Here is a 26,890-nt window from a genome sequence, read left to right on the forward strand (position 1 = left end):
ACCAAATCCTTCTTGGAATTTAATGCCAGGTCTGTTAAGCCGCACGAATGACCACAAGAACAGCCCATACATTTAACTGTCCCTCTCGACCCCTTGTTTTTAAAACTATGTGACCACGATGAGCACAAGTTTGGGGGAAAGAATCAACTTTGGAAAGCTCTCCCGACCGTGATGATACAGTTATTATCACATTTCCTTATTTTACAACTGGAACACGAAATGGCTTTAAAAAAAAAATGAATCGTCGGAAAAAAAAAAAAAGACAAAAGGTAGAATCTGTGCAATGTTAACAGTTACAACAAAACATTTACCAGGGTTACAGTGTTTTGTTACAATAGTACTTTGCAGGAGCGTTCATGTTTTCAGCCAGAGGACTGTAGCAAGGGGGTGGGGGGAGGGGTTCTGAAAAGGAAATACGTAAAAAAACAAAACCAAACAACAAAGTTTTGTTCATCAGGTACATTTCAAGTCATCATTAAGCAGGTTTGCTACACAACGTTCAGCAAGAAAATGTGTTCAAAGGCAAACATGATCACATTTTTGTGCAAAAAGCTCAATCATCAACTAACACTTGTTAAGGTGGTCAGCGGGTTCGACAGCAGGCCACAGGAGAAATGGAAACAGACATTTATTATTCACAGGGCCCCGGGTGGGGGGGGAGTACACAGCAGGCCTGGAGGGGCCACACAGGACGGCGAGGCAGAAAGCAGACGGAAAGAGACTGGACCTGGGGCACGTGACTTTATTAGGGTCCATAGGCTAGGACCACGCTGGTCAATGCAAACCAGAAAAAAGAAGGGTTTAGGTAAGCGCCACGGGGGCCTTGGTTAAGGAGCGCGTCAGGCCGACCGGCGCTGGCGAGCAGGGGAATCTGCAACTCGCAAGATGTGGGAGAAGCCACGTGGAGACCTCACATCTGCTGGAGGCTTTGCGGCTGCAATCAGGGGGCCAGCGTCAGGGTCGGGTCCCCGCAGACCGCTTGGCCAGACAACGCGGGAGCGGAGCAGCTTAGCCAGCTCTCGACAGGTGTGTATCTTAAGATGCGAATTCACCGTTTATCCACCTGGGCATACGCTGTGCTGCCTGAATATGTGAGCTCACGTCTTGTAAAATCCGAGCCGGGTTTTCTTTGAATATTTACTTGTCTTCCTCTAGTCTGCCTTTTAGGAACTCCTGCTCGCTCTTCCCGTTTTAATCCCAATGCTTCTCTGCAGACTGACTCCTAGGAATCTGCTTTGCTCTACTCTGTTCACTTTCTCTGCAGCTGAGTATCGCCTACCACAGGGCTTTCCGCTCAGCATTTTGATGTTCACGTTGCAATGCCTGTATTTCTCTGTGTGTTCCCCTTTCCAAAGAGACCAGTGATCTGGCTTTGTGCCTTGCTTTCATGTGGTTTTCAGTTTTTGCTTCTCATCATTTGTGAAGGTAGTTATTTTTATAGAATTTTGTGTGTTTCTACGACCCTAAAATCCTGGATGTCATTTTGCTCAAGTGTCTGTTGACTCTCTTGCTGTGGATTGGTCCTTCTGTTCCATAGTTTGGGATTATGAAGTCATGTTGGGTTTGTATGTCAGAAGCCTGACAAATGTGGGTTGAGGGTGTCTCCCTCCAAAATGTATTTTGTTTGCTTCTGTCATTTGTTTCAAAGACAGGGAAATTTCTATACTGACTGGTTAGTTTTAAGACTGGGACAAGAACAGGGGAAATTCCAAATTCTGACTCACACGGAATGCTGGCCGGTCTCATGAATCATCGGGGTAAATCTTTCCCCATCAGAGCCCAAAGGAGAGACAGACAAGCTTTCTGCATGAGATTTTTCGCTAGTCCACCCCCTTTTCCTGTACATACAGACTTCTGAAATTTCTGAATTTGTAAGTTACTTCAGTTCCCACTCTCTGCCTTGTGTGCCCCAAGGCCTCGCGTCGCGTCCTCCTTTGGTCTTGAACACCCGAGCTTCGGGGTAAACCCAGTCAAACCCACAGGGCAGCTACAGCTTCGGCCCTCCACCTACATCTTTGGCTCTCCGTTCAGCTTACCTCGCTGGCAACTGGAGACTCCACTGGTTTTCTTGCCATCTGAACTATGCATTTAAAAGAATGTGTCCCAGTTAGCACACTTTTATTGTTTCCAAATCCTTCATAAAAGTCCAGGTCCAAGGGAAACAAGCATGGTGTTTCTCTTTTCGCAGTGGGCGATTTCCTTGTCAAGATCATCTCTTGCTTTTCAGGATCCAGTGTCTGCTGGAGGAGACCCGCTTTCTGTTGTTGTCATGTCCTTCAGATGATTGGAGGGTGGGGAGCGAGGAAAAAGAGAAGAGGAATCATGCCTTGAAATGGGTAAGAGTGTTTTTGTTTGCACATCTTGCATTATTAATATTCCTGTTTAGCATAATTAGCTACCCTCTCCAGCTTACAACCTGCAGTGTTTTATGCCTCTGTTTGATAGCTCACCCATTAGCAAAGCAGTCCGGTTCCCCGAAGGCTGAGTGCAGGTGGTTCTGAACGATGCAGGGTGCCGGTTGCTCAGAAAAGCAGGCGACATAAGCTTTAATTGATGCTAAAAATACATTCGCTAGAAGAATCAGACTCCTTCAGTCTGTCTGCAGTGGATAAAAGCATCTATGGGTTCAGCAGTCTTAAGAAAGGCCCAGCAGAACAAAGGAGAGGTGAACAAATGGGAACAAAGGAATTTTATTAATAGGGAAAGAAAGATAGCTAATACGGGACAATATTACTTCTCTTTATTCAAATAATTGGCAGTCCATTTTACTTATACAATGACTATTGCTTCAGAATATGATTTCAGACTCAACAAAGCAGTGCAATTTAAGTTCCATCATTCCTTGTTGTCCACCTTTGGGCAGCCTGGAAAAAAAGTCACTCAACCTTCCTTATGGAATCATGGGCTGTTAAAAGCTGGAGGAGAGCTCAGAGACAGAATTATATGATATGTTATTATTATATGATATATGTCATTTGCATTACATTGTTATATGTATATTTCAGTGGTCTGAGTTAATATTTTTCCATCAGCTGCTAATTCATTACTCAAGAAAGAGTTATCCATGAAGGAAAAAAATAATCCACTTTGACTTGTTAGAAATGAGTCAACATTGACAGAGTACACACATGGGGGTATGTGAAAGTGATTCTCCTCAATCTGCTAAGCAGAGCACCACCCTAGCATCCAGCAGGACCTGGAAATCCAGGTCAAATAATGCTCTCAGCAAATATTAATATAGTACTGATGATGTGCTAGACACTGTTCTCAGTATTAGCTATATTTAATTTATGTAATCCTTAAAAATCCCTGTCAGGTCAACACTATGATCATTCCCACTTGATACCTAGGGAAACTGAGACACAGAAGTTACAAAAGTCAGGGCACCTGGGTGGCTGGGTCGGTGAAGCGTCCAACTCTTGATTTCAGCTCAGGTCACGATCTCAAGGTCGTGAAATTAAGCTCTGCATCAGGCTCTGTGCTGAGCATGGAGCCTGCTTAAGATTCTCTCTCTCCTTCTCCCTCTGCTCCTCCTCATCTCTCTCTCTGAAAAAAAAAAAAAAAAGAAGAAGAAGTTACAAAAGTCATCTATGGTCACAACGTTAGCAACCAGAGTCAGGGTTTAGACCCAGACAATCCGGTGCAAAAGTCTGTGTGCTTCATCAGCACGTTGTACTGCCTCTCGGTTCAAATTTGAATGTTTCCATACTTACCAGTGATCAGGCCTATATCACCCTAAAACAAGTTATTACCTCATTTTTAGTGTGCAGAGTATTTTCACATGCATTCTTCCATGTGATCTTTGGATCAGATTTGAGAAGTAAGCGTGGCACAAGGTTTTGTTTTTTGGATTTTTTTAAGATTTTATTTATGTATTTGACAGAGAGAGACACAGTGATAGAGGGAACACAAGCAGTGGGAGCGGGAGAGGGAGAAGAGGCTTCCGGCTCAGCGCGCGACCCGATGCGGGGCTCGATCCCAGGGCTCTGGGATCATGACCCGAGCGGAAGGCAGACCCTTAATGATTGAGCCACCCAGGCGCCCATAGCATGGCACAAGTTGTTAAATCACAGATGAAGGAACTCAGAAGCCATTTTCTCTAACTCCTTTATGTTCCTGATTAAGAAAAGTAAGCTGAATACATATAAAGAATGTTTACAAATAAATATTGAAGTAATGCAAACAATTTTATAGAAAAGTAAAGACATGAAGAATATTTCACAGAAGAGTAAACACATGGCTAGTGACCATATGAAGGATATTGAACATTATTAGTGTAGAGGGAAATGCAAATCAAGGCCAGAATGGGGCACCAGTTTCCATGCCTTTTGTGGGCAAAAATGTAAAAAAATCCATCTATGACAATTACTGGGGATGAATAGAGCCATAAGAGATATCAAAAGCTGCTGATGGAAATGTGAGTTTAGAAAAGCTGATATTATCTACTAAAGTTGAACAGCCATGTCTCATGACCCAGAAATTCCACTGCTACATATATTCTCAAAATATAGTCTTACATATCTATAAAAAATGTTCACATCAGCATTGTTCACAGTATCAAAAAATCTAAAAACAACCCAAATGCCCATTAACAAGAGAGCGAATAAATATATTATGAAAAAAAATGTCATGGAATATTATGTAGCAGTTAAAAGTGAAAGGATTATAAAAACACATACCAACATGTATGAATCTTAGTATTATAATAGTAAGTGACAAATAAAGCAAGTCTCAAAAGGTAAATAAACCTACAGAGAGAGGAAAGCAAGGGAATGACAAATAGATTTTAGAGGGAGAGAGCCAGGTGCATGGGATATTGGAAGGATTCCATATAGGTAGTATGGTAGGCAGAATTCTAAAATGACTCCCAATGACCCATACCCTTAGATAATCCACTCTCTTTAAGTGTGTGTGAGTGAGACCTGTAACTTGCTTCTAATCAACACAACATGGCAAAGGTGATGGGCCATCACAGCTATGATCAAGTTATGTTATATGGCAAAGGTGAAGGGCTTTTGAAGATGTAATTAAAATCCCTAACAGTTGACTTTAAGTAAACAAAAGGGGTAGTATCCTGGGTGGGCCTTACCTAATCGGGTGAATACATTAAGGGGACATGGGGTCAAAGGCTCAAAGCAGCAAAGAATCTTTCTGTCCATTGCTAGCTTTGAAGAAGCAAGCTTCCATTAATTCAAGAGCCTCAAGGAAACTGATTCAGCCAACAACTTGAGGGAGCTTCCCTTGTCAAGCTTCCAGATGAGATCCCAGTTTGTCTATGGTCTAAGGCTTGTAAGACCCAGAGCAGAAAAACCAGCTAAGTTATACCCAGATTCCTGCCCCACACAATCTGCAACATAATATTTGGATGTTGTTTTAAACTGTTAAGTTTGTGGTAATTATTTATGCAGCAATAGAAAATTAAGGTAGATAAAGATTATTGTCAAAATCTTAGCTTTTGTTTTAAGATGTAGTCCACTGGTAGTGATGAGATTACTTGTAAGTAATTAAAGTTCATTCTGTCTTCTTTTGATGAGACGTAGGGAAAGAAAGAGCAAAAGTTAAATATTCCATTTATGTCTTTGGCTTCTATAAAGCAAAAGGCTAACAAAGCTAACAAGGACAGCATGTCCAAATTTCCTGCTGGGCATGTCTCCTGCTCGAAGGAGCTGAATGCAGTACTGAATGGCAGAGAGTCCTTGAAGGGGGTTGCAGAGCCTGCAGCACTCTTGGTGATCTGGGAGGGGGGCACCAGACAGACCACCCAAAGACAGTGATAGATGCAAACATCTTACTTAACTGGGCATTCAGTACTGGAGAGTAACTGTCTGACCCCATCAATCCTTTTTATGGAGAAAACAATACTGTTACTGGATTACAGGGTAGGCAGAAATGTGTGCACATAAAGAAGGCAAAAGGCAGATGCCATAGGTAGTAGAAGCCTTGTATAAGAAGATGTCTTGTGGTAGAAAGAAACTGAGTAGAAACAGCTAGTAGTTGAGTGCCGTGGTCGGGCAGAAGCATGAGAAGTAGTGATGGAGAGTAATTGAGGCACCATAATGTTAGTACGATAGTCTAGGAGGGATGGTCCCGTCCTGCTGAAGGGATAACCAGACAGGGCAACTCAGGTGACCACTGAGGTATTCTTTATTTTTCTGACCTCCCTGTCTATCCTAAAAACAAACATCCCTTACTTGAGATAACATAAGTGTCTCTATTCCTGTCCCTCAGAAGAAACCACCTAGCTAGTATAGTGGTGCATGAGCTCTAGTGCTAGACTGCCTGGGTCAGCTTCCAAGCTCCATCACTTCCAAACAATGTGACCTAGAGCAAGTTAGCTAACCTCTCTGTGCCTGTGTTTCCTCAACTGTGAAGTGGGGATATTACTAATATCTAGGATTGCTATGAAGATTAAATAAATTAAGAGTTGTAACGTGCTTAGAGTACTTGGCACATGCCAAGTGGTTGTTGAATATAATTGTCTGTTGAATGAATAAACTTGTCAGGGGGGAACTCTTCTTCCCTACTCCCTAACCCTCCCTCCCATGTGGAGGGACATCAATTGGTGTAACACTCTGGGCTGCTCCCCACCTCTCAATCACCCCTTTCCTGACTTAGCGCCCAAGGAGATGGAATGACTTATCTGACTGGAGAGTTTATCGGTTAGTTAAGTGACAGGAAATTCAAAATAATAGTGGCTTAAACAAGATAAAGGTCCTTTCTCTCCCATACGTAAAGTACGAGGTAAGTAGTCCACGGCTACTATGATGTCTCAGGGCCCCCGCCTCCTTCTAGTTTGTATGCCATCCTCAAAATTCAGTTTCCATTTCATGGTCCAGATGGACACTCCAGTTTCTTAGTCTTGGAAGAAAGGATGAGGAAAACTGGGGAGAGAAGCTCAGATAACCACTATTCCTAAAAATTGAGCACACTTCCTCTTACCCCACCCCCCCGCACCCCCTTGAACTAGGTCACAGGTCACACCTAGCTGCAAGGGAGATTGGGGAATGTAGTCTTTGTTCTGAGGAGCCACTATCCCCCCTGAAAAGGGGGTTTGTATTACTGTAGAGGAAGGGAAGAAGAGATTTAGCTGATAATTCTCGGTCTCTGCCATAGTGAGTTTGTAAGGAACAACTGAGAATGCTTAATTTATACCGTTGCTGGGAAAAGGCTCATCCTAATCTAGCAGGGCTGGGTCCATATCTGCTTGATTCTAGGGATCAGTATTAGAGAGTTGCCTTGGCCACCAAGAGCAGCCATTTTCCCCCATATCATCTTGGACGCCACAAAGGTGATATATTTATCTCCACCTGCTAAACAAGTTTGTCTTGTTTTCATTGTTTCAGAACCCAGGCGGGGAAGTGGGAGATGATAGTATTATAGATCTTTCAAGATTCCTGATATAACACAAGAAAAGACATACACAGAATTTGTCAACACACACAGGAGTTGTATAGAATTCCCTACACTGTGGACTCGTATCACAGAGAGAATCCGGGGTATATTTGTAGCTACATTTCAATTGCAATACTCCCAGATTCAAATTTATTTGGTGGTTAAATATATCTGGATGTACTCTTTTAAAAAGTTCCAGTGAAAGCAATGCCAAGTCCCATCCTCCATTCTGGGAAGATTTGATAACTGAGTGGGATGGAGGGCTCTACTTTAGTGTTAATCCCTTGGCAGAGTTGTGGGGTTTTTTTGGTTTTTGTTTTGTTTGTTTGTTTTTTTGTGTTTTTTTTTTTTTCTTTTGGATCTGAACTATTCTCTACCATGGACTGTTTTAACATTTAGAAAGTGTCCATTTTTAGCAAAATCACAGCTGTGTGAATGTAGCATATTGATGTAGAGGAGGGTTACATTTCAACTTGTTATATTAGAAAAGTAAGAAAATCACTGACTTTTAGATCTGGAAAGGAACTTGGAGATCATTGAGCCAACCCCTCTTATTATGGATGAGAAAACCGAAGCCCAGAGAGGGAAAGTGGCATATCCCTGGTCACTCACACTAATCAATCATGGAATTAGACAGGAGTCCAGTAGCTGCCAGGCCAACATACTTTCCAGCATATCACACCATGCAAAATCCTACTGTACTTTCTTCCACCTGCCACTTTCCCTACAGTGAAGAAAATAAAAAAAAAATGAAGTGGGTTATTTAAATTCTCTGTGCCTCACTTTCCCATCTGTAAAATGAAAATAACAATGCCTACCTCATGGCACTATTTATAAAAAATTAAATTAGATAACTATGCAGATACTATAACACAAAGTAAGTGTACCTCAGAGTAAGGACTTGGTAGTAGCTTTTATTAAAAGAAGCCCTCATAGAGAAGGTTCAAAGAGCTAAGCAAGGACTGATGTAAGGTAATCATTCTGTCACTTGTTCAATCATTCAATCAAGAGTAAACAAGCAGTTCTTGAAGTGCTCTGTGGCGAGCGTTGTGCTGAGCTCTGAGGATATAAGGTGAATCTGATAATTCTCAAAGGGTAGATGACTACATAATATATTAAGGGCAAAAATTGAACAATACAGTATGAAATGTAAGGAGTGACCGATCTTGGTTAAGGGTGTGAGAAGGAAGGTTAATAAAAGCTCCCTGATGAAAGTGACCTCCGAGAATGATTTTCAAAGTCAACTAGAAATGTGTCAGGTGGAAGAACATCCTTAAAAGAAGAAATCATATGTGCAAAGGCCCTGAGGCATGAAACGCCATGCTATTCATGGAAAAATAACAGCATTCAGAATTGCTAGAGAGTAAGGTGCCAAGATGACAGAAATAGAAGATAAAGTGGACAAGAACCAGCACGTGAAGAGTGTGCAGTCCGTGTTGGGAGCTAAGAGTTTGGCTACAGGCAGTAAGGAGCTTGTTGAATATTTTCAAAGAGAGAAAGGTATGGCCAGATCCCCTTTGGTTTGAGTAGAGGAAAGGGGGCAAGCTGCTGAGGCAGGAAGCAGGGAAGCCAGTTAGAAGATGAGGTCAATACTGCAAGCTGTCCACCAATATCCACTCTCCCTTCTTACCTAGATTAACATTTTTACCTGGACATAAGGCTGCCCAGAATGAAGATTGCATTTCCCAGCCATCTTCTTCAGTGAAGGGAGGCCATGTGGCTAATCTTGTCCGATGGGATATGAGTGTAACGTACATGTGAAACCTCTGGGTCCTGCCTCCAACGAAAGGGATATGCCCTCTCATTTCCCATCTCTCCCTTCCTTCCTCCTGAATTCAGGCTCGATGATGAGCCATCTTGAACTGTGTAGATGACAACGGTATTTAAAGATGGTAGAGCAACAAAATGGAAGGAATCAGAGCCCCTACAGAGGAAGAGGCCCCATCCCAGCCTGGGTCATTATATGACAGAGAAAAACACTTCTATCTTGTGTTTTAAGCCACTGCGACTTTCTGCCTAGATGAAAGGAGATGACCCAAGGCAGGGGCAGAGGGAATGGAACAGAGACAACAAATTTGAGAAGAGTTACTGGACTCATTCACAGGATGTAGGAGACAAGAGAGGAGGTGTCAACTGCACCCCCTACATGCCTAGCTTGAAAGCTAGGTGGATGGTGAAGTCATCAAGAGAGAGAACAAAGGAGAAATTCAATTACTTCTAAAGATGTGGAAGTTTGCTGGAAAAGATCTCAATTTTCAGTTCATATGTTCATCCATTCTAAGACCTTTCGCTAAACTTGTGTAAGGAATTGTATATGGAACAAAGGGTTTTTTTAAGTTGTCCATTAGCAGTAAAGTTGTGTTTTTTTTTTTAAGATGGACATCTCATCAATAGATAAATGGATAAAGAAGATGGGCTATACATATAAATATATATGTATACATATGTATATATATAATAGAATATTATTTAGCCTTAAAAAAAGAATGAAATCTTGCCATTTGCCACTACATGGATAGATCTAGAGCGTATAATGCTAAGTGAAATAAGCCAGTCAGAGAAAGACACATACCATATGGTTTCACTCATACGTAGAATTTAAGAAACAAAACAAAGGAAAAAAGAGAGAGAGGAGAAAAACCAAGAAACAGACTCCTAACTATGGAGAACAAACTGGTCACCAGAGAGAAGGTGGGTGGGGGGGTGAGTGAAATAGGCGATGGGGATGAAGAGTATACTTATCACAATGAGGACCGGGTAATGTGTAGAATTGTTGAATCACTATATTGTACACCCGACACTAATAAAATACTGTATGTGAACTATACTGGAATTAAAATTTTTTTAATGTAAAAAGATAGACATCTTAGCTGTAAAGACTATAAAATACAGAACTCTCCAGACTGTGCACAAGAGTGGTGGACCTTTCACGGCTTGAGCTGTTAACAGACGATTACCTATCAGGGCACCTGGGTGGTGCAGTCAGTTAAGCGCCTGACTCTTGGTTTTGGCTCAGGTCCTGATCTCAGGGTCATGAGATTGAGCCCCGAGTCCAACTCCACACTCAACACAGAGTCTGCTTAGCTTCCTCTCTCCCTCTCCCTTTGCCCCTCCACCTGCACGTGCACTCACTCTCTCTCTCTCTCTCAAATATATAAAGAAATCTTAGGCAAAAAAAAAAAAAAAAAAGGTTATCTGTGACCTGGTTTGGTGCTCTTTCAGCTTTGCACAGATAGTTGCCTGGAAAAGGGAAGCGTGGAGAGGCACACTTTTTGCTTTAAGATTTCATAAAAGCTCACGTTTGTAATTGAGGTGGTGTAAGAGAACGTCCCTGAAGTGAGGATAATTCCACATAGCCACTCATTTGGTTGTGCCATAATCCTCAGTATCCTGAGGAAGTCCATTTTAAATTAAATTGTCAGGACAAAAAGATATGTGTGTGTGTGTGTGTGTGTGTGCACGTTCCATACATTTAAAAACACAGCCCTGCTTAAATAATCTCCGCACATTTTCACAGCAGACTTTCTTTTTTGCACTATTTATCCCTCCTACACAAGCAGTTTAAATAATCACTCCACATGATATTCCAGACTTCCTGGGTAGAAGAGCTTTTCTTATATTGATTAAAAATTCAGAGTCTATCTATAAATCAGGAAAGTCATTTAACATTCATGTTAACATCCATATATGTTAGGCTGCCTCAAACATACCCGAAAAAAAGGTTTCCTAAACATGAAATATACAGGAAGGAAGGTCAATAAACTTATTAATTCCATGTGTCTTAATGGGTCATTGGGATCATGCCCATTGCTCTGGTCTGTCCCCCTTAGAATACTCCATTGCCAGTCAAATGAAGGTACTTCTCAGCTTAGTGAGACAAAGGGAAAACATCGGTTTAACTAACCGCATTCGGTGCAGCTCACCTGGTTATTTCCTGAACGCCTACTATGTGCCAGATCCTGTCTTAAGCCTATGGGGATGCAGATGTAAATAAGGTCCAGTGTGACTCTGATACAGATGCAAAGAACTCGGGGGGCCCGGAAGGAGAGACGAATTCCTTAAGTTTGGGATCCAAACATACTTCCTAAAGATTCCTACCTTTGAACTGGGCTGCAGAAAGGAGGAAGGGCTGGACACTGGAACTGCCAAAGAAGCAGATCTGACACTCCAGGCAGAAGGAACTAGTTTCCGCAGGTGTTCAAAGAAGAATGCAGGAGCCCCGTGGAAGTGAGCTGTAGGCTGTGCTGGAGATGTGCTTATGGGCTGAGTTGTGTCCCCCCAACATTCCTATGCTGATACCTCGGAATGTGACAGTATCTGGGGATAGGGCCTTTATAGAGGTAATGAGGTTAAATGAGGACATTAGGGTGGGCCCCAATCCTATACAACTGGTCTCCTTATAAGAAGAGGAGGTTAGGGGTGCCTGGGTGGCTCAGTCGGTTGAGCAGCCAACTCTTGGTTTCAACTCAGGTTGTAATCTCAGGGTTGTGAGTTCATACTGAGCATGGAGCCCACTTAAGATTCTCCCTCTCCCTCTGGGGAGGGCCTTTTCATCTTCCTGGACCCCAGGAACTACAGAGAGCTGAACAGGCAGGCTGATCCCTGCCTACCCCTGAGTCTGATAGAGCAAAGGGAATGGAGCTGAATGGTCTGGTAAAGGAGGGAAAGAATTTTAAATGGCTCACGGCAACATTTGGGAAGCATTGGCAATGGTTTCTATGATTTGAGAGATAAAAACTGGGAGTTCTGTTCTTGATTTTTATGTAGAGATTATCCAATTCATTCTTTAAAACCGTTTTCAGAATGGTCTGGGTGATCGTTTCAAGACCTAAGTCAATATCCAGTGAAACGTTTCAGGAACCCGTATCCTTCAAGGAGAAAGAAAAGAAAACACTCATTACCTTCTAGAAGCTTACTATCTGGCTGGGGATAACATGACGAAATATTTTTTTAAAAAATTAGAAAGAGGGGCACCTGGGTGGCTCAGTCTGTTAAGCATCTGCCTTCAGCTCGGGTCATGATCCCAGGGTCCTGGGATAGACCCCAACACTGGGTTCCCTGCTCAGTGGGGAGTCTGCTTCTCCCTCTCCCTCTGCCCTTACCCCCTGCTCATGCTGCACTCTCTCACTCTCATGCTGTCTCCCTCTCTCAAATAAATAAAATTTTTTAAAAATTAGAAAGGAAAAATACAGGAACACATTTAAAGCAAACTTCAGGTTATTTTTTTAAACAATCTAATAAGAGTCAGTGTGAAAATCCTTTGTAAATTTTGATGCTCTATAACAGGTTAAGGAGTTTTTATTACTGTTCACCAAAGAACAAATACTGAGCTTTTTCTGTGGGCCAGGCACTGTTTTGTGATTATTCATAACAAAAGGATGCAAATTAGCATAAGTAGAGTTCAAACTGAGTCAGTGGTCCCCTGGGAGACCCATAATAAAGGAGCAATCCGAAAGGGTTGAGGGGTACTCCCCCAACACTGTCACAAACATTTTGGACACTCCCATGGCTGAGGAGCATCATGGACAGGGCACAGCTTTAAATTCAGGCCTGGGGCTGGAATCCTAACTCCACCATCTATAGCTATTTGACTCACTTATGTCACAAAAAGGTCATTGATAATAGCATACCTTGAAGGGCGCCTGGGTGGCTCAGTTGGTTAAGCGACTGCCTTCGGCTCAGGTCATGATCCTGGAGTCCTGGGATCGAGTCCCACATCTGGCTTCCTGCTCAGCGGGGAGTCTGCTTCTCCCTCTGACCCTCTTCCCTCTCGTGCTCTCTCTCATTCTCTCTCTCAAATAAATAAATAAAATCTTAAAAAAAATAGTATACCTTGAAGAGTTCCTTTTTTGGGGGCGCCTGGGTGGCTCAGTCGTTGGGTGTTTGCCTTTGGCTCAGGTCATGATCCCAGGTCCTGGGATTGAGCCCTGCACTGGGCTCCCTGCTCAGCAGGAAGCCTGCTTCTCCCTCTCCCACTCCCCCTGCTTGTGTTCCCTCTCTCGCTGTGTCTCTCTCTGTCAAAAAAATAAATAAAATCTTTAAAAAAAAATCTTTTATTTGTCAGAGAGAGAGAGCATGAGCAGGGGGAGTGGCAGAGGGAGAGGGAGAAGCAGGCTTCCTGCTGAGCAAGAAGCCTGATGTGGGACTCCATCCCAGGACCCTGGGATCATGACCAAGAAAAAGGCAGATGGTTAACCAACTGAGCCACCCAGGCACCCCACCTTGAGGAGTTCCTAAAAGATTCCATGATAGCATGTGTAGAGTATCTGGACCACATTCAGGGCCCTATAAATAGAAACTTTTATTATTCTTATCTCTCTTGGTTTCCCAGAACTGCCATAACATCGTACTAAAACCCGGGTAGCTTAAAACAACAGTAATTTATTTCTCATGGTTCTGGTTGGAGGCTTACAAGTCCAAGCAGGGTTGGTTCTTTCTGCGGGCTATGACAGAGAATCTGTTCCATGCTGGTCCTAGCTTCCGCTGATGTCCAGCCATCCTCGGCACTCCCTGGCTTGTACCTGCGTCACTCTGTCACTTTGGTCCCTGCCTCCATCTTCACCTGGACTTCTCCTTGTGTCTCTGCATCTCTACATGGTCACATGCCCTCTGTGTCTCTCTCCTCGTCTTATCAGGACAACAGTCCCATTGTATTAAGGGCCCACCCTACTCCAGTATTGTCTCAAATCTTAACTAATTAAATCTGCAACAACCCTATTTCCAAATAGGGTTTCTGAGGTGCTGGGAGTTAGGATTTGAACATACCTTTTTTGGAGAGGGTGGGGGGAAGTGGGCATAATTCCACCCATAATGGGAGTTTGAATTCAGCTTCTCATCCTGCTCTATCACAAAGCAGCCAAGTGACCTTGAACGAGGCACTGCCTCCAATCCTTAGTATCTTCATTTATAAATAGAGGTGATAATAATAATACTGACCTTATAGACTGCCCTGAGAATCAAGACAGACTATGAGTGAGATTGCTTTGTGAACTATCAAGCATTATATAACTTAAATTAACCTTAAGCATTCCTCTGGTATTACAGTCTTTGAACGCCTATTCTACCCCGAGCCGTCTGCTTCTGCAGCGCCTGTGAACCATCGATGCACCACGGTTCCTTGCTTTCTTTCCCCAGTCCCAAATAGGACATGTTATCAATCATTAACTCTAAGTGAACTAAATTATACCTGTGAGTGATTGAACTACAGCAATTGAGTTACCTGACAATTTCCATGCAAGTCACAGGGCTAGCCTAATTCAACGTGACAGCTTTTTCCTGTAGCACGTTCTTGAAATTCGATTATTCTGAGTAAGAAAACATTCACTGGGAGGCCTCACTCAGATTGCACAAGGCCTGTTCAGCATCCATATGGAGAGATTAGGCTTTGGGACTGAGGACCCAGAGAGCAGCCAGCCCGCCTGTCAATCATCTTTCTCAGGCTCCAAAGGGAATAAAATTGATCTGTGCCTGGTCCTGTAACCTTCTGCAGAATTAGGGACTGTGCTAGCCCCGGAATCATGAAATCTACTATTAGTCATAAACTGGAGGGGTACCTGGGTGGCTCAGTCGTTAAGCGTCTGCCTTCGGCTCAGGTCACGATCCCAGGGTCCTGGGATCGAGCCCCGCATCGAGGTCCCTGCTCAGCGGGAAGCCTGCTTCTCCCTCTCCCACTCCCCCTGCTTGTGTTCCCTCTCTCGCTGTCTCTCTCTCTGTCAAATAAATAAAGTCTTTTAATAAATAAATAAATAAATAAAGTGGAGGAGATATTGTGTATTTTGACTCCAAGAAAACAATTTAAAAGGAAATTGGCCTTTGATACTTACAGACCAGGCACACTTGGGCCCTCGAAATAGGTTTCACTCAGGTTCCTCATTCCACTAGTATTTAGTTATCACATATTGTCGGTGTCGTTTTAGTGAAACAAAAGAAACAAAGCAAAGAACCTGGGCATTTGGTTCATTCTCGTTTGATTCTGTACTGGAAAACGTGCCTTCCCTTTTCTCTATTTCCACGTGATGCTTCTTATCATAAGTTATGACGCCCCCACCAGTGCCCCCAAACGACCTCCGCCATACCACAGTGAACATTTAGTGCCATAGAAGGTAAGCCTGGGGTTCTCACCCCAGTGACCCCAATGAGGAAAATAGGGAAAGGTGATTTCAGAGCCCCTTGGAACGGCACTAGCAAGACACCAGGTCAAGACCTTATTGACCGGGCTGGACACCATTCCTCCCCAGCTCGCCCTTCCCCAGAGGTGAAAGCCCAGGAGAGCCGCAGTCACCGCAAGCCATGTGTCCTGAAGATCCACCACCAGGGGCATTTCAACTCACATAAGGTACTGACCCAGGGTTGGAACAAAACAACACTGAACATTCGCAGGAACTAGTGGAATATGACTCAGCCCTCACAAAGGATGGGTACTTACAATTTACATCAACGTGGATGGAACTGGAAGGTATTATGTTGAGCTAAATAAGTCAGTCAGAGAAAGACAATGATCGTATGGTTTTGCTTATATGTGGAATATGAGAAACAGTGCAGAGGATCATAGGGGAAGGGAGGGAAAACAGAATGGGAAGTCATCGGAGAGGGAGACAAACCATGAGAGGCTCTTAACCACAGGAAACAAACTGAGGGTTGCTGGAGGGGATGGGGTGGGGGGATGGGGTAACCGGGTGATGGGCATTAAAGAGGGCACTTGATGTGATGAGCACTGGGTGCTTTACGCAACTGATGAATTATTGAACACTACATCTGAAACTAATGAAGTATGTTGGCTACTTGAATTTAAGTCAAGTATATATGTTGGCTAATTGAATTTAAATTAAAAAAAAAAAAAAAGATGTTCATGTGAACCACTGATGGTCCTGAAGCCAGTGGGGGAGAGCAAAATACTGAAAAGAATCTCAGCAACATGGAAACTTGAGGTAAATGAAGGTCACGGTTGAAGGTCATAGGCTGTCCCTATAGCAGAATAACCATAGATATGGGCTGTTGTAGGCAGAATCCTAAAGATCTCTCTCTCTCTCTCTCTCACACACACACACATTAGCAACTCTTGATTACTCATTCAAACACTAATATAGGTACTGCCTTAAAGGCATTTTACAGGTGTAATTAAAACTTCCAGTACCAAGTCGGTGGACCTTAAGACAGCAACTCATCAAGTCATGTGAGCCCTTGACAAGCAGAGCTTTTCCCCAGCTCATAGCACAAGAAGTATTCCATTGAGCATCACTGCTGGCCTGAAAATGCAGGGCACCACACAACAAGGGAAGCAGGAGCTTCCAGACGTGGCGAGCAGCCACCTGCCGGCAGCCAGCAAGCGGACAGGGACCTCAGTTCTGCAACTGGAAGACGCTGGATTCTGCTAATGACCAGAATGAACTTGAGAGAGCACTCTGCATTTCAGGTGAAAACACAGCCAACCACCCCCTGCCTTTTGGCTACAGCCCAGACATCTGCGCCAGAATTCTGACCAATGGGACTAGGAGCTGATAAGTGAATGGCTGCTTGTTGTATCAGCTTTATTGACACATGTCTCTCTTACTATAAAATTCACCATTTAAAGGGGTACAATTCAGTAGTTTTCAGTATACACAGAGATGGGCAACTATAGCACTATCTAATTTCAGAATATTTTTAACACCCCAGAAAGAAATTCTGTACCCATTAGCAGGTCCTCTCCATGCTTTCAGTCCCTGGAAACCACTAATGTACTTTGTTTCCATGAATTTGTCTATTCTGGATATTTCATAAATGGAATCATATACATTATGCGAGCTTTTGTATTTGGTTACTTGCATTCAGCATGTTTTTTTCAAGGCTCTATCCATGGTAGCATGTATCAGGATTTTACTCCTTTTATGGCTGAATAATATTCCATTGTATGAGTATATCACATTTTGTTTATCCATTCATCAGTTAATGGATATTTGGATTTTTTCCCACATTTTAGTTATTGTGAATAATACTGTTATTCTTATTTGTGTACAAGTTTTCTGTGGACATGGGTTTTCATTTCTCTTAGGGTATATACCTAAGACTGGAATTGCTGGATCAAGGAGAACTCTATGTGTAACATTTTCAGGTATGACCGAACTGTTTTCTGAAGTGGCTGCGACATTTTGCCATCCTGTCAGCAATGTGTGAGGGTTCCAGTTTGCCACATCCTTGCCAACACTTGTCGTCTTTTTTATTATAGCTACCCTCGTGGGTGTAAAGTAGTATCTCCTTGTGGTTTTGATTTGCATTTTGCTAATGACTAGTGATGCTGAGCATCTCTTCCTGGGCTTTTGACCATTTCTGTATCTTCTTTAGAGGAATGTTCTAGTCAAATACTTTGGGTTTTTTTTTTTTTTTTTCAGGAAGCTGCCAGACATATCACATAGTGACAGTTCTCTGGGGAGGAGACTCTTTTGGAAACCTCCAAACTTTCTCAACCCCCTCAAGCAGAGAGGAGGCTGCTGGTATTTCCAGTTACCACAGGTGCGAGGCTGTTTGTTTTTAAAGCTTCTTTGGAACTTGGGAATGGGAGATGTGAGTATAGTACTTTAAAATGCCCGAAGTTCACTGTTCATGCTGAGATTCAGCTGGTATCCTTGAATTAATTAATTCTCTTCAGATCATTGCAATCCTTTGGTTAATTTTACAGAGTTCTGAAAAAGTTAATTCTGGCAATATTTTGCCAATGCCCCCATTGTTTTTATGGAGAAGATTTTCAGAGGCCCTTATTCTGCCATTTCCAAAGGACTTCCCCCTGGGTCTCACTTTAAACAACTAAGTTGGTGGTAGTTTGTGTAGCAATAGAAAACTAATCCATGAGTCAAGGCCAAGGACATGACTGGACCACAGAGCTAAGGTCGGAGCTCCCATTATGGCAGGAGTATTGTGACTCTCTGGGATGGCCTCTGATTTACCTCTTTTGTGGTTTCTCCTTTAGATCTTTCTTTTTTCTTGGTGCTCCAGCAGATCCTCCACTCTAATCCAGGAAGAGAAAACCCAGGCAAAAATCTGTTTCATGGGGCGCCTGGGTGGCTCAGTCATTAAACCTCTGTCCTCAGCTCCGGTCATGATCCCAGGGTCCTGGGATCAAGCCCCACATCTGGCTCCCTGCTCAGCGGGAAGCCTGCTTCTCCCTCTCCCACCCCTCTGCTTGTGTTCCTGCTCTCACTGTCTCTCTCTGTCAAATAAATTCATAAAATCTTTTTTAAAAAATCTGTTTCATGTTCTAGGAATATCTTTCCAGATGCTTGCTTTCAAAGTGGCAAGCAGTGGCTTTGTTTATTCATTCAGCAAACATGTACTATGGCAACGGCCAGGGTGACCAACTGTACTATTTTGCCCAGGACGTTCCATTTTCCAACACTGACAATGCTTCATCCCAGACAATAACTCAGTCCCTGGAAAACTGAAATGGTTTTGAACCCCAGAATCGCTCAGGCCTATGGTCTAGGGCAGGGGTCGGGAAACTTTCTCTGTGAAGGGCCACATAGAAGGACTTTAGGCTCCACAGTCCAGATGACCTTTCTTACAACTATGCAACTTTGTGTTTGTAACACAAAAACGGCCGTAGACAGTGTGCAAACAAAAAAACACGGCTATATTTTGATAAAACTTTATTTTAAAAAATAGACGGCCATACAAGAAAATACACATATGGTCAATACACATATTTAAAAAATTGCTCTGCATCATTACCGATCAGGGAAATTTAAAAAAATCAAATACACATCAAGCCACAATGAAGTATCACTTCACACCCACCAGGATGGCTACCATCAAAAAGACAGAAAGTCATTGGGACGCCTGGGTGGCTCAGTCGTTAACTGTCTGCCTTCGGCTCAGGTCATGATCCCAGGGTCCTGGGATTGAGCCCCGCATTGGGCTCCCCGCTCGGCGGGAAGCCTGCTTCTCCCTCTCCCGCTCCCCCTGCTTGTGTTCCCTCTCTCGCCGTCTCTCTATCTGTCAGATAAATAAATAAAATCTTTAAAAAAATTTTTTTTTAGAAAAAAGACAAAGTCGCAAGTGCTGACAAGGATGCAGAGAAATCGGGAGTCCCCCTATTTTACTGGTCAGAATGTAAATTAAGGGAGCCACTTTGGAAAATAGTTTGGTAGTTCCTCAAAATGTTAAGCCTAAAGTTACCATTTGACTCAGCAAAGCCACCCTAGATATCGATCCAAGAGAAATGAAAACCTACATCCACAGAAAGCTTGTACCCAGATGTTAATAGCAGCCCAGGAGTGGAACTGCTAAGTCGAATGCTGAGTCTCCTTCTCACTCATGTGCGGATTAGCACTCAGCCAAAAACACAAGGACTTTCTCTGGAGCTCCCTGGAGCTTTGTTTCCTTCCCTCCTGCCCAAATTCCAGCCATATTGGCACTCCCAAATTCCCATCCCGGTCTCCGTCTCTCAGAGAGACTGTCCGGCCATGTTTGGGCTCCTTCTTGCGCTGCAATCTGGAAACTGAATCCAGGCAGTAAACTGTGATCATTGGGCTCACTCCTTTCCCTTCTGTCAGAGACCACAGACCAGTGCTCCCGCCACCCAGGGCCACGCCTTATTAAGTCATACATTTTAGGGGTGCCTAGGTGGCTCAGTTGGTTAAGCAACTGCCTTCGGCTCAGGTCATGATCCCAGGCTCCTGGGACTGGGCCCTGCATCAGGCTCCTTGCTCAGCGGGGAGCCTGCTTCTCCCTCTCCCACTACCTTCTACTCCGCCTGCTTGTGCTTTGTCAAATAAATAAATAAATAATCTTTTTAAAAAAATCATACATTTTAGCTGCTATTTCTTAGCTGCTTGAGGTGGGAGGGTAAATTCAATCTGTTATCCCATCCTGACTGGAAGTGGGAGTTCAGTCTTGCCTGCTTTTGAACTTTGTAGAAATGGAGCCAGACAGATTGCATTCTTTTGTCTCTCTCTGGCTTCTTTTATTTGGCATTCTGTCTGTAAGGACCAGCCGTGTTGTTTAAAGCAGGCTTCGTTCCTTCATTTTCATTGCTGGTTTGTATTTATATACATTTATTGATTTCTTGCCATGTGTGCCAGGAACTGTGCCAGGTTCTAAGGATACAAGTTTGATCAAGATATAGTTCCCACTCTCAACAAGTGTAAAAGCCAGTGCAGGATTCAACAAACCACAGCCCCGTCGGCAAACCCAGCCTGCTACTTGTTTTTTAAACAAATTTTTATTGGGCACGATCATACCCATTCATTTATACATTATCTATGGCCGCTTTCATGCTACAATGACAGAGTTGAATAGTGAGAGAAACCGCATGCTAGCCCACAAAGCCAAAGATGTTTACGATACAGCTCTTTCTAGAAAAAAAAAATTGCTGATCCCTTGTCTAGTGGAGAAGGCTAGTAGCTTCTTACTGTAACACAGTACAAACATGGACACCAAGGCTCAGAGAAACTAAATGACCTACTTAAACTTACCGAGATCTGTCCAGTGGCATGCTGGTAAGCATTTACCAACAGGCACACAAAAAAAAAAAAAAAGGTACATATATGATACATTGTACCTTTATTATAAGTAATAAAGAGTATGTATACAAATGATAAAATGTATATTATTTTTCTAGTATTACACAGTTCTGTGACTATACTAAAAACACTTCTGGTTGCCTGGGTCTAGGGTGGAGGGAGTGGAGAATAACTGTTAATATGTATGGGGTTACTTCTGGAGGCATTAAAAATGTTCTAAAATTAGATCCTGGTGATGGGTGCACAGGTCTGTCCCAAAAACGCCCCTGAAATGAAGAGCTTTATTCAGGCAATCTACTCAGTATCTCTGGGGACTTGCCTATTCTGGACATGTCACATAAATGAAATCTAACAATATCTAGTCTTGGGGACTGACAGTAGTCTTTCTTGTCAAATACATATGAGCAACTGATTCTCACAGACTGCTTTCCTTGATTTTGCTGAACTTTTATACCCATAGACTGCCAGTGGTTGCAATGGATGATTGAATGTCATTCCAACATGGTCATGATATTTCCATTTCTATTCAAGGGTAGAGAGAGAAACAACAAGGACTTACGTCAGAACTTCATCAATGATATGAGCAACTCCTATGCTAAACAGCATGACGGTTTTTGAATACTGAAGTCATGTTGCCTCAGTATTTATGCCTTGCGCAATGCAACAATCATAAATAGGCAGCACAGTTTTAAGTTTAATCTTGATTATTAGCATTTTCCTCATTACTTTTTAAGTCTAGACCCGAGATCGGCAAACTTTTTCTTAAAAGGACTCACAGTTAATATTTTAAGTTTGTGGGCCGTACGTTTTCTCTTTCATCTGCTCAACTCCTGCCCTTGTCACCTGAAAAGGACCATAGACAATAGGTAAATAAAATGGATGGGTCTGTATTCCACTAAGACCTAATTTACATAAACAGAATGAAGGCCTGCGGGCCATGGTTTGCCAGTGCCTGGGTCTAGACAAGCAAGAATATAAATAAAAGACCTGATTTATACTGTGTGCCAATCCCACCAGAATGGCAAGCTACCAATAAGACATTAGTGAATGCGAAGTTAGGAAGACACACACAGAGGGAGGGTGGCATGGTGCTCTATAATAAAAGGAGCGAGAGTAACAAAATTCTGACAGCATAGTACTTAAGATAGGAGCTTCATGGAATATATAAGGCATTTCAACATTCTTCCTATCTTCCTGCATGATTACTAATGCTCTTTGCTCTGGCCCTTTTCCCTAAAGATAAGTTATAAGGGAAAGGAAAACCATATTTCTTCATCAGACTGGTTAAATGTTTCGGTTGTAGGATACCAATTAACATTTTAAGTGACTGACGATATTGTATTTTCTTACAGAATGATGACCTTTGAATAGAATGGCCTAACTAGATTTCAAGGATGCAAGGAAAGTAAGTTTCGAATAAACACGTGAACAAAACTTCCTCCAGCAACTGATTCCTTTCTGTGATCTAAAGGAAATGATGAGTTCACACAATCAAGCACAGGTATTTATTCCTCTAATTACCTTACCTCAGGTTACACTGAAATTCAGTGACAACTAAAAATATCAGACCAAGTGTCCTCAATAATTCAACAATGTAATTTATTTTAAAATTTTAATCTAACATACTGAGATATAACATAGGATGATAATGTGGCTATAACATTACTTACTAGAATTCCTTAGTTACTAGCAAGAATTCGGTCAGCACCCGTAAGATGCTAGACACTCCGCTAAGTAACAGGAACGATACAGACATGAATGAGACACTCCCTCTTCCCTCTCCATTCCCGCTTCTAGCACTCCGCTCCAGGCCCTTGGCCATATCAGGATGACTGCATTTATTTTTTTTTAAAGATTTTATTTATTTATTCGACAGAGGGAGAGAGAGAGCGAGAGAGGGAACACAACCAGAGGGAGTGGGAGAGGGAGAAGCAGGCTTCCCGCGGAGCAGGGAGCCCGATGCGAGGCTCGATCCCAGGACCCTGGGATCATGACCTGAGCCCAGGGCAGACGCTTAACGACTGAGCCACCCAGGCGCCCCCAGGATGACTGCATTTAACACCACTTCTTACACCCTTCAACTCACTCAGCACACTACCAGGTCGATATCCCTAAAATACAGCTTCCATGATATCACTTCCACTCTCAAAAAGCACAAACTCCTTAGCCTGGCACTCAAAGTCCTCAACAGTGAAACATCTCCTCCACCTTGTCTCCCCCTCTACACATACTTCCTCCAACCCTTCTTTGCCCCATAAATATATCTTTGCAATTGGGACCACCACCCTTTTGCACTTGCTGTTTTCCCTGCCTGGAATATTCTCCAATAGAGAGTCCTCCCCACCCTCCTGATTCAAAGCTTTAGTCAGCCTTCGCATCTCACCCACCTCCAGCCAGTAAGGCTCTCTCTAGCTTTGGACTTCCTTACACTTCCTTACCCTTCATTCTACCTGTTCTCCGTGTGGTGCAATTAGTATGAACTATCAACTCTGTCAACTCTATTAGAAAGGGCCCTGTGAGAAATCCAATTTAAGCAAGGTTTGACCTCCCCCCCCCAAAAAAATCTTTACTGAAAGAATATTAGGGTAACTTACATTATGGAAGGATCGAACAATCAAACGTACTAGAGGTGCCCCTGAAATTCGAGAACAATTGGAACAAAGCACAGTACGTCTTGGACTCCCACTGTGTCTTGCCTCTGCTTCTCATGGGTAGACTTGGTTTCTTCTCAAAGTGGATGCCTTCTTGCATGTGGCAGGAAATAGGGCACCCTACAGTCACTGAGTGTCCCATTTAGTAACGCCTTCTTCCCCTGGACTACAAACCTTACTTTTTAGACTCCAGTTAGAAGGATACTAGAGAAGGATTCAAACGGGCTTGGCAGAGGCCACGTACCCGTTCCTGAATCACTCAGCTGTAGCTAAAAGGCAGTGTTACTTAAGTCATATGTGGCTCCTGAGAACCAACTCCCATACATCCAGGGCTGTTCCCAGAATAAAAGGAATATTTATGAATAAGACAATAATCCTAAAAGGTGTCTTGTTCACACCACGCCTTGACTTCCCAGTGTTAAGTGCTATGGGTAGGTTTGTACGTCTGCACATGCGTGTGCACACAGACACACACACACACAGTTTTCAGGGGACCTGAGCACCATAGTCACAAATGAGGACAGAGTTCTCACTGAAGTAACCACAGACACGTTGTCTGGAATTGAGGTAGTTATCAGGATGCCTCTTCGTGCCCCAGGACCGTTATTTGTGATGCCCTTTGTCAGCTCCTTCAGACCTAGCACTCTGCAGTAAGGGTTTTAGATCCCTAAAGCAGAGCCACTACCGCCACCCCTGTTCTCTGGGTCTCTGAAACCCTATCAGTGAACTAACCTGGGCTTATGGCTCTCTCTAGCCCCATACTATTCAGAGCTACTGGATATGCTCTGTTTTAACTCCAGATCCACTCTCCAAGCTGCTCTGTCTGTGCTTGCAAAGCTGCCGTGGGTAGAACCACATGAACGGGTTGATTTTCCCTCTAGCTTCTAGTTGAGGAGAGCTACTAGGGAGCCCCTGTAGGAGACCAGATAGAGGAAGAAGAGTACAGTCAGAGCATTTATCTCCCCAGCTTCCTCCCTGTGGGGTTGCCATGGGCTGACTGCGTCTGTTAACTGAAGATCTCTGTTCTTCTCTGTCCACATAGAATTTCTGTCTCCAAGTTCCCTTAACTTCTTGTAATTCTGTTCTCTACTTCCCAATTCTTGTCTTGCGTCATGACATGTAACAAAGCTAGAATACTAGAAGTAGTTTTTGGCAATTCAGCTCAAGCTGGTAGGAGAATCAAAGACTCTCTGAGAATAATTTGTTGTAATTATGAAAGGCGGAGTTTTACATTGTCAATATCCAAGAACTGCTTGCCTCACTGCTCCACCCAAAGGATTTGAAGATTTTACCCTTTGCTCCTCACCCATTCACCATCACATCACTTCAATCTCTTTCAGAGAATCTGGTAGAACTGAGTGACTTAGGACTGACTCTCGGGATCCTGAGGTAGGATCCTGAGACCAAGAAAATTAAATAGAGGACTACTGGCTAGGGCAGAAGCAGGGGTCCAAGACAAGGGATAGTTTCTTAGTATACTGCAAGAGGACTGAACATAAGAGCCCGCGCACCAGACCCAGGACATAGGACATGGGACCATAGAGGAGCCTAGAATGAACTGGATAAAACAGGAACCACTCACAAATCCTCCCTCCCACTGTGGACCAACAATGGACTCAAGAATGAGACTCAAACCTGAAGTAAAAAATTCCTGAATATTCTTCTGGAATCTATAATCTGTGTAACCTGCTAGGAGCTAAGTTTTTTGAATAATGTCATGTGTCAGTCCTCCCTTCCCTTTTGAAGAAACTAGTCCTCTGTTAAATTACCGTGAATCCAGGGTCAGGGGAGTCATTTCCCAGAGCCATAGCCACTGATCTTCTAGACAGGAAGCCTCTCCATGGTCACCCTGCCCAGACACCTGGATCGCTAAAATAAATAAATAGATAGACAAATGAATAGATGATAGAGAGAGAGAGAGAGAGAGAGAGAGATAAAACGTTTTTAAAAACTAATCTTTTTGAATTAGTTTACATTCCAAATAAATGCCACTAGAGTACAACAATAAGATGGAGAGATTGAAACACAGTCACATTTTTCTCTTAAGAATTACTTTCCCAGAGAGAATACAATAGAAAATTAACACGCGAACAGGCCAGCTGCAGGTGTGGCACTCTCTTGAAAGCTAGGAGGGTATATATTCATTTGCTCTTGTTGCGGTGACAAATGACCACCAATTTAGTGGCCTAAAGCAAAAATCTGTGATGTCCCAGGTCTATAGGTAGGAGGGGCTCACCTGGCTCCTCTCCTCCTGGGTCTCAAGGCCAAAGCCAAAGTGTTGGCCAGCTTCAGCAATTCTGTGGAGGCTCTCAGAAAGAACGTGCTTCCAGACCCATTCAGGTTTTTGGCAGAATTGAGTTACTTTTGGTTGTAGGACTGAGGTCCCTGTATCATTGGCGGCTGTCAGTCAGACATTGCTCACAAATTCTAGAGGTTTGATTATGGTTCTTTTCATCTTTAAAGGCAACAACAGTGAGTAACATGCTTCTTATGCTTCACATCCCTTCTTTGGTCACATTCTTTTGTCTCTGGCTGGAGAAAGTTGACTGCTTTTAAAGGGTTGTGTGATTAGATCAGCCCCACCTGAATAATCCAGAATAATCTCCCCATTTTAAGGTCTGTAACCTTAATTAAATCTGCAAAGTCCCTTTTGCCATGTAATGTAACATATTCACAGTTTCTAGGGATTAGGGTGTGGACATCTTTGAGGTTCATTCTCCCTACTGCAGTGTCTCTCTGCAGAGACACTGAAGCTGGGTCACGGCCAAATGGAGGGAAGGAAGCAGTGTAGACCAAGATTGATGCCACTTTCACATGGGATTTTTTTTGTTGCTATTTTATTTAATCCAACATATTGGGAAAATGTTACAAAAATAAATGTATATTTAAATATACTTTTCTGATTATATCTATAAATACATGATGTACATAGACTATATATATATAGTCACAACCTTGAAGTTGCATATTTAGCTCATTCAATTTGTGAAAAATATCTACCACATAACCTAGTTTGCAAAGGCAGTCCTCCTTATCAAGTTACTCAATCAAATCACACTTACTGTTAGGGGAAAAAAAAACTGACTTAATTTTTTATCCAAATAAATGAATTATACAATCTGCTGAAAAAGACACAAATCACAATGGTAAGTTTACACTGCTGTAACATAAACTACTCAAAGTTATCAAGATTAAAATTACTTGGATATAATATCTTTAATTTATGGATTTTTATAAGTTATAAGATCAAGCATAAATCTTTGTTTTTCATTATTTAACTTGTAATTAGTTCAAAATTTACTGTATAGTTAAAAATAAGTTCTTTGTGAAGGGAGCCTAGGAGAAAAAGTGGAT

The 26,890-nt window shown here is 42.8% G+C and overlaps 1 long non-coding RNA gene across 2 annotated transcripts in view; it reads left to right on the forward strand.

Annotated features, from left to right (window-relative positions):
• Positions 1-757: 757 nt before the first annotated feature.
• LOC141373295 (uncharacterized) overlaps positions 758-26,890 on the forward strand; it is a 37,076-nt gene continuing 10,943 nt past the window's right edge. For both annotated transcript variants that reach the window (XR_012379119.1, XR_012379118.1), the window contains exons 1-3: positions 758-1,026; positions 2,228-2,336; positions 22,238-22,386. This is a non-coding gene — a long non-coding RNA (uncharacterized lncRNA). The remainder of the gene's footprint in view (positions 1,027-2,227; positions 2,337-22,237; positions 22,387-26,890) is intronic.

Source organism: Callorhinus ursinus, unplaced genomic scaffold (assembly GCF_003265705.2).
Source record: "Callorhinus ursinus isolate GAN/ISIS: 27379988/994484 unplaced genomic scaffold, GSC_fseal_2.0 scaffold8, whole genome shotgun sequence".
NCBI lineage: Eukaryota > Metazoa > Chordata > Mammalia > Carnivora > Otariidae > Callorhinus > Callorhinus ursinus.